Raw genomic sequence first — 13,994 nt, 5'->3', positions numbered from 1 at the left:
ACAGCATGTTCTCGGTAATGCCACAGGAGCCCTTCGCAGTCACGGGGCCACCCTGTCCCAGGCAGGCTGCTGGAAAGCCTGGGTGGAACGTCTGAAGACGTACTCCAAAGCGCACGACATCCCAGCGCCGCTGCCCACAGGAACGCGTGTGAGGAGTGTGAATAAATGACCCGGGGCTCTGGGCGTGGTTCAGTTCTGGGCTGGCCACAAAAGTAACTATGGCGTGTGTCTCTGTTGTAGTGTCTGTGCTACCCGGACCTTAATCTACAATGTTGAAAAGTAGCATGCACCCGGGGGGTGGGCTCGGTCGAATGGATAAATAAAGGGGCGTAAGAGCGCTCGGGTCTTGGCTCATACATGCCAACTGTTGTGTGTGTATCTTCATTGCCGCAGCATAAGCCAAAAGCCTAGCCTCAATCGCATACTTGCTTGATCATAGACATGACACATCTGTGTGAAAAGAATGTTTTAATCACATTCGGTGGAGTGTTGAAGCTGGACCAGCACATGGCCATGCAAACCCCACTTTACATTGTGGCCCCGTGGAGGGCCAGCCAGAGTCCTTTAGGGATTGACAAGTCCATCGGGAGAGGAAGAGTTCAGTCTGCAGTCTGATTGCTGTGCCATTGGTAACCAAACCAAATATGGCAGTCCATGTCGAGGGCCAAGGTGAGTGTTGCAGAGTGTATCAGGAGATAGTGGAAGGTGTTATTCCAGTGCATGATGCAGAGGGCAGAACCAAGCTGAAACAGGCCATGTGGCAGAGATGAATGCTACTGCTTCCTTCTTACCACAAAGACAGAATCATCCAAATCATCGTCCTCTGATGTGTGATGTGCCTCACATGTGGGTGGTGGTGTTTTGTCTGCAGCACTGTGTGGCACTGACAAATCAAGGGCCAGAGGTGGAATGTCGGCCGCACTGTGTGGCAGCACCACATCAGGGGCCGGAGGTGGATTGTCTGCAGCACTGCGAGGCACTGACACATCAGGGGGGAGAGATGTGGATAGAGTAATAGCAGCAGCATTGATCTGCGCCAGGCCTTGTGGCCTATTCTCAAGGACCACCCCTACCCCAGGACCAATCCCCCCGGGACTAATACTGAGTCAGCGCAGAACCAGACAGCAGACCTTCCGAAAACGCACCAGCCTCAGAGACTTAATGCCAGAGGATGTTGTTGCTAACTACAGGCCCAAAAGGACAACCATCCTCCACATCCTGATCCACATTGCCCACAAGCTGACGGTACCAACACAGCGGAAAACCAATATCCCTTCGCAGACAAAACTGCTGGCTGTGCGGCACTTGTTGGCCTCTGGTACCTTCCAAACAACAACTGCCAGAGTCGGAGGAGTCTCTCAGCCAGCCTTATAAAAGTTCCTCACACAATTACCGAAACAGAAAGCACACGCATTCAATCAATGTGCAGGCAACAGTGGACCACCGGGGACTGTTCACCAATGTTGTCCCCAACTTTCTAGGTAGTGACCATGATTCCTACATTTTCCGACAGTCCTTAATCAACCAGTGCTTTCAGGATGGCATCTATGGAAATGGACTGCTCGTTGGTAAGTACCAACGGAACACACCACAAACTTCAACTCCATAATCATACAACTCACAACTGTGGGAATGCACACGTAACAAAATCATATACAACATGCCAAACAACATGCCCACCTACCATACATGACAACACAAGTAACTGTGGTAACAGGGGCCAGATATGTAGACAAAACATCCACAATGGCATAGCCCCCCTGCCACACAATTGCAGAATGTGGGGAGAGGTGGGAACCAAGAATGTGCGAAGGAGGGAAGTGACCCATGAATAAGAATGTACACAAGGCCAAGCATGGCGGTGATATGCTGGACAGTCTTGAGTATGCAGAGCACAGACATGTCCATGTGGACAAATACTGCTGGTGTTTGTAGTGTTGTGGACAGTGGACGCAAACATGCTACCTCTGGCAGTGGGCAAGACCTTGGACATGTAGCCATGTCGCCCCCCCTGTAACCGTAAGCGTAGTGGGCTGGGCCGCTGTACACCAGTCCACCGTAGGAGTGTGAATAAATAGCCTGAGCTCTGGGCGTGGTTCACTTCCGGGATGGCCACCAAAGTAACTACGGCATGTGTCTCTGTGTCCTCCATGTCCTGACCATAGGCCTACACACATGAGGCCGACCACCTTCAACGGACAAATCTACACCGCCGACGAGGTGGCTATGTCACACGCGACCCGGCGCACATCTCGGCATCGCCTGCACGGGCGTGTCTGCCAGGGCCACACACCTCATCCTGCCACGATGCTGCCACCATGACCGGTGATGCCTGTGCAATCCTGTGCGCCTGCTGCACCCCAGCCCGCTGGTCCCCAGACCCGTTCGGCGCCCAGCGGTGATTGCCCACCCCAGCGGAAGACATGGCTTGGCAGTTCGGGCTGGACTGTTCCCATGAGGCACATGGTCAGATTGATTTGCATATGACCATGTCTGAACTGGGGTGGCGGAGTGAGCTAAAGAATGATGATGGGGGGGGAGGAGCTTGGCGGGCATCCGTGATGGCCGCTTGAGCACAGCGCTCTCCGGACCCTCGCCGCTCCCGGCGATTTATCCTGACTAAATCCTGATCTCTTATAAGAATTCAAGTGGAGGACGTTTGGCTGATTACCCTGGCACTTTTCGGAATTCGATTTGGATCTCGTATTCCTGAGTTATGGTGGTCTGAACTTTTGGGCTCCGCCCTTGAGGTGCGCCCGGGACGGGGTGCAGTTCTGTGGCCGTCCTGGAATTGAACAACAACGGCAGGAGATCGGGCCTTGTGGGACCCCCTTCCTGAGTTTCGGTTTCGATTCTGTCTCGACCTGCGCCACGAGTGTGTATATCGCGCTTGGGCTGAGACTTGGGGGCAGATCGGCCACTGGGCTTTCCTATCGACTATTTGCTGGATTGGGTGGCCTCCTCCCGAGTTGTGCCCTTCTTTTTGGTGTACTTTTGATCCTGTGCTTTGGGTGTTTGGCCCGTCGACCCTGGTGGCTTGTCCTGTGACGCATCTTCAAAATGGCGGGCAGAGGGGACAGAGAAACGCGCAAGACGAAAACACCTCTGCGCGGAGCGCCGGTTCAGACAAATGTCATGGACCGTTATACTCAATCTAGGGGGTCCCCCGGAGCTGCCCTGCCTGGCCACAGTACGGCGTCTGAACGAATCTTGGAAGAGTCGGCGGAGCCTTCCCTACAGGATATCATGGGCGCCATCTCGGGAGTGAGGGAGTCCACCGGCCTTCAGTACGAGGCCTTGGCCCACAAACTTGACACCGTGGCCATTGAGGTGAATCTGATTCGTGCTGATCTCGGCAAGACGAATGAGAGGGTGCAGTCATTGGATATTAAATTATCTAGCCTCACAAAAGACGTCTCGGAGCTTCAGACAGAGGTTGGGAATCTTCGTCGGGTGAACGACTTCATGACCCGACGCCTGGAGGATTTTGAAAACAGGGCACGTCGCTGCAATGTTCGCCTGGTTGGTGTACCGGAAAACCCTGAACCCCACTCTGTTGATCTCCTGGTCGAGGGTCTGATTTTGAACCATCTTGCCCCCTCCGGGCTTACCAAATTTTTCACGGTTGAACGTGCACATCGTGTTCCGGGGGGCAAAGTTAAGCCGGGTGCTTCGCCAAGGCCTATTGTGGCAAAACTGTTTCATTATAGGGACCGGGACGCTATCCTGCAGGCCTCGCGGGTGAAGGGCCCGGTGGCCTTCGAGAATGCCACAGTGACCTTCTACCCGGACTTCTCCCAACAGGTTCAAAGACAACGTATGGAGTTTCGTGGTGCTAAGAAACGTCTTCGAGATCGGGGCCTACGCTATGCTATGCTTTTTCCCACCAGACTCCGTGTCGAGTATAATGAGCGTACTCTGTTCTTTGATAGACCAGATGCTGTTAATGACTGGCTAGACTCCTTGCCTGACCGTCCTCCCGAGACTGAATCTGCCGCTCACCCTGGTGGTGCCGAAGGTGGTGTGGAGATCTGATTGTTTGGCTCTAATGTCTTATTTTGAATACGTTCCCAGGAGTGTTGGCCGGCGTACCTCTGCAATGTGATTATTTATCTTTCGTATGTTGACTTTTGTTCTTATTGTAGTCTGGGGGCGGGTGGAACGGAGACCTTTCCTCCTCCGGGGTCTTTGTGTAGACTAGGGGTTATGGGGCGACAGGCACACTGCAGGTTGGGGTGGCTTTTTAGCTTTTTGCAGGGGTGCAGGGTGGGGGGTGTTTCTTTTCAGTTGGGGGGTGGAGGGATGGGAAGTTTTTATTTTTCAGTGTGTTGTTTTCAAGGCGAATTGCTTCTGTCTTTACTGCTGTTTCTGATGTCTAGCTCATGGATGGGGGGTCCTGGCTCGGGTGGATGGGATGGGGGGTAGGGGGTTAAAATTTGTTTCCTGGAACGTTAATGGTCTGGGAGATCGCATCAAGCGCAGTGTGGTGTTGAAATGTATAAGACGTCTGTCACCGGACATTGTTTTCCTGCAAGAGACCCATTTAATTGGGAATGTATGTAATGCAATGAACAGATGGGGTTACAGCCTTGTGGCGCACTCGGGGTTTACTTCAGGATCCAGGGGTGTGGGTATCCTTGTTCGTAACTCCCTCCCTCTGGCGATTGATGAGGTGATTCGAGATGATCGTGGGAGATATACTGTTCTGGTGGGTAGGTATGAGGGCCGCACCCTGTCTCTCTTTAATGTTTATGTCCCCCCGGGTTTGCAAACTGCTACTTTCACTGATTTAGGCCGCGTTTTGTTAGACCTTCCTGATAGCACACTTTTTCTTGCCGGTGATTTTAATTCAGTGCTTTCTGGCCTTCAAGATCGCCATCCCCCCAGAGATACTCCGCAGGCCCAGCAGTGGTTGGGTGGGTTTTTAGATACTTTCGGCCTTGTGGACTGCTGGCGACTGCTGCATCCTACTCAGCTTCAATACACTTTTCATTCTGGTGCCCATGGTAGCCTATCTCGGCTAGATTATTTCCTGATGCCCGCTGCCCAGTCGTCGGCGGTTCGTGAGATTTTACATTTGCCAAGGGGCATCTCTGACCACTCACCGCTCTGGCTTCGTTTTGAGGTTGGGGTAGAGGCTGTGGGCCGAGTGGCCCCAATTAACCCATGGTATCTCTCCTCCCCTGAGACTCGTGCCCTCTTGCTCAAGTCCATAGATGCTTATTTCCTGGAAAACGAGGGGTCGGTCCCTTCGGCGGTGTCCCTGTGGGAAGCCTTCAAAACTGTGATTCGTGGCCAGGCCCTTTCTTTGATTGTTGAAGCTAAGAAAGCCGGGAGGAGGGAGGTAGTGGACCTTGAGGGGGAGATTTCTGCCTTGGAGGATGAGTTGCAATCTGGTGCCACGCCTGAGAAACTTCATGCCCTGGGTCTAAAACAGTTTGCATATAAATCCCTAGTCACTGACGCTGCAAAAGTGATGTTTCGTGAGCAACAAGGCAGATTGTATGATGTTGGTGATAAGGCGGGTAAACTCCTAGCGTGGTTGGACAAGAAAGAAAGAGCTAATCGTGTGGTGCCTGTGATTCAGTCTGCGACTGGTGAGAATGTGATTGATCCGATCGCCATTGTAGATCGTTTTGCGGAATATTTCCGTGTTGTGTATGCCCCTGTATCTGTGAGGGATGTGGCTGACTCTCGCCTTCTTTTGCGCGATATTGCTTTGCCCTGTGTCTCTGATTTGGACCGTATCGCGTTAGACTCCCCCTTCACGGTTGATGAAATAGCTACTGCCGTTCGTTCGCTCCGTTCGGGCAAGGCGTTGGGCCCAAATGGTTTGCCTATTGAGTTGTACAAGTTGCGACCCGATAAAATGGCGCCGTATCATCGCGATATGTTTTTGGAATCACGCGAGCGGAACCTCCTTCCCTATGATCAGCGTCTGGCGACAATAGTCGTCATCCCTAAAGATGGTAAACCTCGGGACCTTTGTTCCTCATATAGACCCATTTCCTTGTTAAATGTTGAACCCAAGGTTCTGGCGAAACTTTTGGCGACCCGACTCCTATCGGTTCTTGGGGACTTAGTCCATCCGGATCAATCCGGTTTTATCCCGCATCGCAACACTGCTTTGAATTTACGTCGTCTTCACGGCGTGATAGCGAGGGCGGGGCTACTGACTGAACCGGCCATTTTGGCGTCCTTGGATGCCTCTATGGCCTTTGATACTGTGGAGTGGCCTTATTTATGGGCGACTCTTGAGAAATTCGGATTCGGGTGTGAATTTATTAGCTGGATTAAGTTATTGTATGCGGAACCTTTGGCGCAGGTTGTTGTGAATGGTAGGGTGTCGGCTCCCTTCCCCCTGGGCAGGGGCACCCGCCAGGGTTGCCCCTTGTCCCCGCTGCTGTTTGCGCTCGCCCTTGAACCGTTGGCGGCCTGGCTCCGCTGGGAACCGTCCCTTAAAGGGATTCGTTGGGCCCCGGACTTCGAGGACCGAGTCTCGCTTTATGCGGACGATATCCTCTTGTACCTTACCTCCCCCCGTAAGTCTTTATCTGTCTTATTTGACGTTCTTGTGTCCTTTGGTGCTAACTCGGGCCTCGTAATCAATTGGACCAAGTCCTGTGTGTATGTTTTGTCTGGTGACTTGCCTCCATTGCCGAGCAGGCTCCCTCTTCAAGTGGCCCGGGATGGTTTCAAATACTTGGGAGTTTTCGTTACTCTTGACCCGTCTTTTCGCTTTGATCGTAATCTCCTTCCCCCGTTGCTTCGGCTGCGTTTGGACGTTGCCCGCTGGCGCAGACTTCCTTTATCTCCCCTTGGTCGGGCGGCCCTGTTTAAGATGATGTCGTTGCCGCGGTTTCTCTACGCTCTCCAGAATTATTATGATCCTGTTCCTCAGTCCTATTTTCGGGAGATTGAGACCCTTCAGAGACAGCTTGTTTGGGATGGACGTCCGCGTATTGCTCTTGCTAAGCTTTCCATCCCATGGTATGACGGGGGCATTGCACTCCCCGATATTAAGAGGTATTACTGGGCCTCCCACTTGTCCGCTATCAACCACATCATGTTTTCGCCGGGTTGTAATCCGGCGTTTGAGATGGATAAACTTCAGCTTCCAGGAGGTGACTTTAACAGAGTGCTTTACTCTCGCCCTGCTGGGCGCCATCTTGTGGGTCCTACGTCGATTGCTTTGGCGGTGTGGCGGGCCGCGAATGTGAGCTTGGGCTGGGAAGATCGCTTGACGTTAGCCACGCCGCTTTATGCTTCCGAACGTCTGGGCGGTCTTTGGTCTACCAAGGGTTTCGATCGTTGGGACATGATTGGAATTTCTAAGGTGGGAGATGTGTATTCTAAGGGCTCGGTGCGAACATTTCAGGCCCTCCAGGCGGAATATGGCTTGAGTAGTCGGGAATTCTTTCGTTACCTGCAAGTCAGGCACGCCGTGACCGCGGTATTTTCTCCTGGTGAGATTCCGCCTGATTTTTCCCCCCTTGAGGATCGTGTCCTTGACGGACATCTTCCTGACAGCACTATCTCCCTGATTTATAAAAAATTGATTAATAATCGGACTGACCTGTTGGTCCGACTTCGGGAGGCGTGGGTTCGTGATGGTTTGGAACTTGATGATGAGGATTGGCAGTCGGCCGTCTCTTCTCCTAAAGAGGTAGCTATCCCGGCTCGTCTCCGTTTGGTCCAATTGAAGATCCTTCACCGGGTGTATGTTACGGGACCTCGTTTGCTTCTGATGGGTTTTTCTCCCGATGGGTTGTGTAAACGTGGATGTGGTTTAAGTGCGACTTTCCTACATATCCTTTGGGAGTGCCCGATGGTGGCCGCTTACTGGACGGCTGTGCTTGAGGTTATGGCTGCGGTGACGGGGATATTCTTGCGTCCGGAACCTCGTCGTTGTCTTTTGAATGTTTGGGAGCCCACTGACTGCTCGGTGGCTCAGATTAGATGGGCCACCCTGGGCTATATGGTTGCGAAGCGAGATGTTGCTCAACTTTGGGGGGCCTCCAGGCCCCCTGAACTCTCGACATGGGAAGATAACATGGATTGGTCCATGTTCCGTGAGAGGACAGTCTACGTGGCTAGGGGCAGACCCAGGGCATGGACTAGGGTATGGGGTCAGTGGAACGAATATCGTGGTGCCATCTGTACTCCTCCCCTTGTAAACGACATTGAGATTACCCTGTCTCCTTAGGCGAGCGTTCTTGGAACTTTGCATATAGGGGTTGTGCTGGTTAGTCCGGCTCTCCCCCCCCCTTTTTCTTTTTGTCCTTTGTCCCCCGTCCCCCCCCCCCATCCGGGCTCTTTGGAGCTTATAGCTTTGCTTCTATACTTCTGTTGCTGTCCCCTTCCGTCCTTTGGGCTGACCTTCAGTAATACATTTTCGCCTTTTTTGTGTGTCTGTTCTTTTATATAAAACAAAATCTGTTTTTGTCCTGTATACTATGTGGGGTATTGCATTGACGATTGATTGTTACCGCTACGGACGTGTATATTGTGTATCTTCTCCTCTTTAGCGGCTGGCCCGTGTGGTTGTAGGCCCATCCTTGTATTTTATTGCTTACTCAAATAAAGGTTTTTCAAAAAAAAAAAAAAAAAAAAAAATCCACATTTTACAAACCGTGAAATATTTGTTGTATTTTAAGATTCCCTGTGATATACTGGTTTTTGTACCCCTGCATTTCGTACAATAAAAGCACCAAATATGTAAAAAAAAAAAAAAAAAAAAAAAAAAAAAAAAGAATGATGATGGGTTAAACCCAGATCAGTTGATTCAGGGTGAGTGCTTGAAATGTTGAACACTCCGTCCATCATCCCCTTTAGTTTTACACTGTGGTCCAGCAGGTCTCAGACAAATCCATTCCAGTCCGGCCCACCAGGCCTACTGCATCATCGCAGCTGCACACCTGCACAGGTTGTCCTATCTCAGTGCACCACAAGTCCTCGTCCCATGGGGACTCCCCATAAGTCCGCCTCCAGCAGCCAACAGTATGTTCTCGGTAATGCCACAGGAGCCCTTCGCAGTCACGGGGCCACCCTGTCCCAGGCAGGCTGCTGGAAAGCCTGGGTGGAACGTCTGAAGACGTACTCCAAAGCGCACAACATCCCAGCGCCACGGCCCACAGGAACGCGTGTGAGGAGTGTGAATAAATGACCCGGGGCTCTGGGCGTGGTTCAGTTCTGGGCTGGCCACAAAAGTAACTATGGCGTGTGTCTCTGTTGTAGTGTCTGTGCTACCCGGACCTTAATCTACAATGTTGCAAAGTAGCATGCACCCGGGGGGTGGGCTCGGTCGAATGGATAAATAAAGGGGCGTAAGACCGCTCGGGTCTTGGCTCATACATGCCAACTGTTGTGTGTGTATCTTCATTGCCGCAGCATAAGCCAAAAGCCTAGCCTCAATTGCATACTTGCTTGATCATAGACATGACACATCTGTGTGAAAAGAATGTTTTAATCACATTCGGTGGAGTGTTGAAGCTGGACCAGCACATGGCCATGCAAACCCCACTTTACATTGTGGCCCCGTGGAGGGCCAGCCAGAGTCCTTTAGGGATTGACAAGTCCATCGGGAGAGGAAGAGTTCAGTCCGCAGTCTGATTGCTGTGCCATTGGTAACCAAACCAAATATGGCAGTCCATGTCGAGGTGAGTGTTGCAGAGTGTATCAGGAGATAGTGGAAGGTGTTATTCCAGTGCATGATGCAGAGGGCAGAACCAAGCTGAAACAGGCCATATGGCAGAGATGAATGCTACTGCTTCCTTCTTACCACAAAGACAGAATCATCCAAATCATCGTCCTCTGATGTGTGATGTGCCTCACATGTGGGTGGTGGTGTTTTGTCTGCAGCACTGTGTGGCACTGACAAATCAAGGGCCAGAGGTGGAATGTCGGCCGCACTGTGTGGCAGCACCACATCAGGGGCCGGAGGTGGATTGTCTGCAGCACTGCGAGGCACTGACACATCAGGGGGGAGAGATGTGGATAGAGTAATAGCAGCAGCATTGATCTGCGCCAGGCCTTGTGGCAGCAATGTCATGATGAGGATCTGCAGGGCTTGGAAGATCCCAGCTACATCTCGCTGGTGTGCAGCCGTGGCAGCCGTTCTTTCCACCTGCATCCGCTCCATGTTATCCTGATCCTCCGCATGTGGCCCAACTCCCGGGTGACATCACTGAAGCCACTCTAACTAGACAGTTGTTCTTGTCTCAGAGACATGACTCCAGTAATGTCAGCCATGGCTTGTTGGAGAGCATGGAGAGGACTGTGGGTATCTGTTAGGGACTGTAAGTAGTCCCTGATGGGACTTAGACACCCACGTATGGCATCAAGTTTGGCTGCCATGAGGTTGAACGCCACCCGCACCTGATCAGCCATCTTCTTCTGGCCCTCTAACACCTGGCTTTGGAATGCCATGTGTTGGTCGTGGGGGTCCTGGGAGACAGCCGTGGTGGTGGGTGCTTCCCGCTGTGTGATCTGTGCAGGGTGTGGGGTCTCCTCGATGCAGCTGGGCTGCCCTGCTCCTGGGGGTGGGGTGTTGAGGGTGTCCATGAGCTGTTGGACGGCATCTGTGTCGATGGTGTGGAGGTCCTCTTCATCATCACTGAAGAGATGTACGGTCTGCTCTGCAGGAGGTGTTGATTCACCCTTTGCAATGTAAATGGGAGATGCAGTTCAACAGTGTGTTCCATGTATGTTCACGCATTGGACAACTTTACAAACAGACAGCATGACAAAGTAAATTGTGACTGTTTGGGAGGAGATGCCTATTTGATTCAGGACAGTGGACACGTCTTCACCATCAGGGATGTGAGGTTGTACTTGTACACCATCATCTCACAGTTTCCTGCTATGCCAAATGTGATTGGCCAGTTTCTACACATAAGCAGCAGCAGTTGTGTCCTCTGTTCTGTTGTGAAAGTGTTGCAGTTTGTACCACATTATTGTCAATGTTGATGTGCTCTGATTCTTATGTGTGTGTGCTACATTGTGGGAGAGTCACCCCTGCAGCTCTGTTTTTGCTGGCCCTTATCCATTTCAGGCAGTGTGCCTTTCACTTCTGTGCGTATACAGTGCTGAGATGTTGCAGACTTGGGTAATTTGGGCTCTTGGTGGGAGTTGGGACTCTTGAGCATGGTTTGTCCGCAGATGTCTTGTTGACGTTGTGGGTTGTTTGAGCACGTGGATGAGTCAGAGTGTGATCTGCTCCTTTACGGATGTGGTCCACACTCAACCACCTCAGTGTTGTGGCGTGCACCATGTCATGATGATTGGAATGCAGCCATGCTAATCATCATCCAGTGTCACTTACATTGTCAGTGTGGCTCAAGGACCGGCAACTTTGCTGGGTTCAGCACATGTGCTTGTAAAGTCCACATTTGTAAAGCGCACAATCACCCGTAAGGGTCTCTAGGCGCTGGGGGCCGTCGGGAAGACTAAGCGAGCTATTGCCCAGAGTCACATGGTGCTGGGCTAACCTGCCGCCGGAGCCGGGGATCGAACCGTGGTCCCCAGATTCCAGCGTCAGTCGCCCTGGCCGCGGCGCCACACCTCTTCCACCATGCATGGGGTTTGTTGTGAGATTTGTGATGTGTTGGAGATTAGTTATGTGTGGGGTGGGCCCCTCTGGGCACATTGTCGACGGGGGCCTACTTGCTGTTTCTATATGTGCTGCAGTATGCCAAGGAGATCAGGGACATGATCCAGAGTCATTGTGGGTGTGCACTGTGATATACTTAATTGTGCATGTGTGCCATTGTGCTCATCTTCCCCCATCCACCCAGTCCCTGGTTGTTACTCACCCTGTTGCTGTTGAGTCAGGACATGTTCAGCAGTGTCCAGTCCCCCAACTCCTGCCACCATCTCCCCACTGATGACTGTGAACATTATTTCCTCTATCTCACCAGCTCCTGCTGTGGCGCTGGACTCCCACCTCCAGTCTGCATTGCGGCTTTCCGGTTGTTAGCGAGTTTCAGTTTGCTTTTGTGCTTCACATCATTCCAGCGCTTCTTGCAGTCATCCACTTCCCTTCTCTTCACTCCAACTGCATTCACCTTGGTCAAGATTGACTGCCATATTGCATTTTTAGTCGCCAATTACAAAGTGGAGGTGATGAAAAGTCGTGGGTGGTGTTCTATCACCTCCGTAATCAGGATCTTGTTTTCCTGCGGACTGAATCGCGGGTTCCTTTTCTTCTTCTCCGTGCCCTCCTCCTTCCCCGAGGTCCCTGGCTGGTCTTCCGTGGGGTTTGTGGGGGTCCTGGTTGGCCTCTGTAGTTGCTCGAGCTTCCTCCATGGTGTTTCTCAGTTGTTTTTTTTTGCAGCTTTTATGGTGAATTTTCCCGACTGACGTGGGAATAGCAAGCCTGGCGCTGATTATTGGTGATTTTTTTATTGCTGGTAGGCCCATCGCAACATTTTTCACGTTCAGGTTTCCTTTTTTATGGATGTCCTGGTAATTTTAACGTGGACATTTGATGCGTTATCGGGAAATTATCACCTGTTGCTGGCATGTTGAGAATACGCCGTTAACACGGCGTTAGTTTCCCGCGATAGACGGCGTTATGTAAAATTGCATTAACCTAGGTTGGCGATGATTATCGACTGTTCTTGAGAATATCCCCCTCAGTTTTGGCCCGAGACAGAAGGACAATTCGGTAATAGACTATTCTACTCACAGAGGGTATATGCTCTATGTTAACAGAGAGAAAGAATAAGAGAAAGGCTAGAATGTTGGAGCAGGTCAATACAAGCCATTATCCCCGGTATTGAGTGTTAGGAGCTGACTTGCCATTCAGAATGCTCTCTTTGCAGGCCCTTAAGGGAGGCTTCCATGCCTGCCAGCTCCCTGCCCCTCTGATGTGCTCTTCTTCCTTACCTCTTCCACATCCCCCTAGTGAATTCAGCTCACAGTGAGCAAGGGTATAAATGGATTTGTGCACATGGGTGCCTGTTTCTTTCACGGACTATGGGTGTGTGTGTATGTAGGTACGATGAACTGCGTATGCATGGATGTTTATAGTAATATTACTCTGTCTGCGTAGTTAATGGTAAAGTGTGTGTTCTTATTGATATTGTCTGTATGCTTGTTTGCATGCACTATGCAAAAGTCAACAGCTTGTTATACAATATAATATGGGATTTCTGGCCCTTTTATCTGATTGGAGAGTTATCAGTGGCTTAACAGAAGCCCCTACAGCCCCTGCGGTGCAGGGGGAGCCCCAAGCCCTAGGGCCGCATCTGGCATTGGCAGGTCCGAGGCCTGAGAACTCTGGACTGAGTCCGGAGCATGGGGGGCCTCCTGCATGTACTTTGCAGGAGGTCCACTCAAGTTTCGCCCTACCAGTGGGAATTATTAATGATATCAAAATGATTTGTGGTCAGACCAAGTTAGTCAGGTGTGGCATGTTCATGAACATGGTAATAGGCTCAAACACCAGGTCCAGTAGGTATTTTCTATTGCATGCTTACAGGAGTCATGAGTAATTGCCAGAGCCACAGATGGGATTTGGCAAAGGAAATATTTATTACAGGCCCTCTCAAGGGGAGATCAACAATCAAAAGTCAAGCTCTCCCCCAAACATAGAGCAAATACTGACCTTATAAAACAGTAGAGACAAATTAAACCATCACTTGGTGAAGTGAGCAATCAATTTGAGGAATCGGAAGCTGACAATTAATTTCATCTTGTATTGAGAACTAATTTGTCAGATAAGACAATAAATTAAAGCTGACTATGGTGATTGACCGGGGGCTAACGACCAAGTCAATTCTGCATCGAAGATAAAGGACACAATTTGTCCGGTATTCTCATCTCCAGCTATACATGATATTGTACTAGGCTGGAACCATAGTGGTCAGATTATAGTTACTATTAGGAAAGTTATATTTATATGGCAAATAATATTAGCATGTTATTACCAAGAAGTAGACATTCATGAATATTGCTGGGCGATTGTTAACTGCAAAAATTGGCTGAGGCAA

Source organism: Lissotriton helveticus, chromosome 4_1, assembly GCF_964261635.1.
Source record: "Lissotriton helveticus chromosome 4_1, aLisHel1.1, whole genome shotgun sequence".
NCBI lineage: Eukaryota > Metazoa > Chordata > Amphibia > Caudata > Salamandridae > Lissotriton > Lissotriton helveticus.
The sequence above is the reverse complement of the archived record's forward strand: the minus strand, read 5'-3'. Positions refer to the sequence as shown.